Source organism: Penaeus japonicus, unplaced genomic scaffold, assembly GCF_977035675.1.
Source record: "Penaeus japonicus unplaced genomic scaffold, GWHDUDI00000001_assembly GWHDUDI00000017, whole genome shotgun sequence".
Classification (NCBI taxonomy): Eukaryota; Metazoa; Arthropoda; class Malacostraca; order Decapoda; family Penaeidae; genus Penaeus; species Penaeus japonicus.
Window position 1 is genome coordinate 29601203 of NW_028234419.1, and position 2500 is coordinate 29603702.

Below are 2500 nucleotides of genomic sequence, written 5' to 3' on the forward strand. Positions count from 1 at the left end.
TAACACACACGCCCAAAAAAAATATGTAAAACGTAACACACACACCCCCCAAAAAATGTTCAACGTAACACACACGCCCAAAAAAATGTTCAACGTAACACACACGCCCAAAAAAATGTTCAACGTAACACACACGCCCAAAAAAATGTTCAACGTAACACACACGCCCAAAAAAATGTTCAACGTAACACACACGCCCCAAAAAAATGTTCAACGTAACACACACGCCCAAAAAAATGTTCAACGTAAAACACACGCCCAAAAAAAAATGTTCAACGTAACACACACGCCCAAAAAAATGCTCAACGTAACACACACGCCCAAAAAAATGCTCAACGTAACACACACGCCCCCCAATAAAATGTTCAACGTAACACACACCCCAAAAAAAAATGTTCAACGTAACACACACGCCCAAAAAAATGTTCAACGTAACACACACGCCCAAAAAAGGTCCAACGTAACACACACGCCCAAAAAATGTTCAATGTAACACACACGCCCCCCAAAAAATTCAATGTAACACACACGCCCAAAAAAAATGTTCAACGTAACACACACGCCTAAAAAAATGTTCAACGTAACACACACGCCCAAAAAAATGTTCAACGTAACACACACGCCCAAAAAAATGTTCAACGTAACACACACGCCCAAAAAAATGTTCAACGTAACACACACACCCAAAAAAAATGTTCAACGTAACACACACGCCCCAAAAAATGTTCAACGTAACACAGACGCCCCCCAAAAAATGTTCAACGTAACACACACGCCCAAAAAAATGTTCAACGTAACACACACACCCAAAAAAATGTTCAACGTAACACAAACGCCCCAAAAAAAGGTCCAACGTAATACACAACGCCCAAAAAATGTTCAACGTAACACACACGCCCAAAAACATGTTCAACGTAACACACACGCCTAAAAAAAATGTTTAACGTAACACACACGCCCAAAAAAATGTTCAACGTAATACACAACGCCCAAAAAATGTTCAACGTAACACACACGCCCAAAAACATGTTCAACGTAACACACACGCCTAAAAAAAATGTTTAACGTAACACACACGCCCAAAAAAATGTTCAACGTAACACACACGCCCAAAAAAATGTTCAACGTAACACACACGCCCCAAAAAATGTTCAACGTAACACACACGCCCCAAAAAATGTTCAACGTAACACACACGCCCCAAAAAATGTTCAACGTAACACACACGCCCCAAAAAATGTTCAACGTAACACACACGCCCAAAAAAATGTTCAACGTAACACACACGCCCCAAAAAATGTTCAACGTAACACACACGCCCCAAAAAATGTTCAACGTAACACACACGCCCCAAAAAATGTTCAACGTAACACACACCCCCCCCCCCCCCAAAAAAAAAATGTTCAACGTAACACACACGTCAAAAAAAATGTTCAACGTAACACACACGCCCCAAAAAAATGTTCAACGTAACACACACGCCCAAAAACATGTTCAACGTAACACACACGCCTAAAAAAAATGTTTAACGTAACACACACGCCCAAAAAAAATGTTCAACGTAACACACACGCCCCAAAAAATGTTCAACGTAACACACACGCCTAAAAAAATGTTCAACGTAACACACACGCCCCCCCAAAAAGATGTTCAACGTAACACACACGCCCCAAAAAATGTTCAACGTAACACACACGCCTAAAAAAATGTTCAACGTAACACACACGCCCAAAAAAATGTTCAACGTAACACACACGCCCCAAAAAATGTTCAACGTAACACACACGCCCCAAAAAATGTTCAACGTAACACACACGCCTAAAAAAATGTTCAACGTAACACACACGCCCCCCAAAAAAAATGTTCAACGTAACACACACGCCCCCCAAAAAATGTTCAACGTAACACACACGCCCCAAAAAATGTTCAACGTAACACACACGCCCCCCAAAAAATGTTCAACGTAACACACACGCCCCAAAAAATGTTCAACGTAACACACACGCCCCAAAAAATGTTCAACGTAACACACACGCCCCCCAAAAAATGTTCAACGTAACACACACGCCCCCCTAACAAATGTTTAACGTAACACTCACGCCCCCCCCCCCAAAAAAAAAAATCAACGTAACACACACGCCCAAAAAAATGTTCAACGTAACACACACGCCCCCACCCCCCAAAAAAAAATGTTCAACGTAACACACACGCCCCCACCCCCCAAAAAAAAATGTTCAACGTAACACACACGCCTCCCCCCCCAAAAAAAAAATGTTCAACATAACACACACACCCAAAAAAATGTTCAATGTAACACACACACCCAAAAAAATGTTCAACGTAACACACACGCCCCAAAAAATGTCCAACGTAGCACCCCCCCCCCCCCCCCAAAAAAAAAAAATGTCCAACGTAATAACACACGCTCCGTTTTGTAGATCTTGTGATATAACGAAGAAAACTTCTTTTTTTTCTGATCAGATGCTGGCGAGGTAAACAG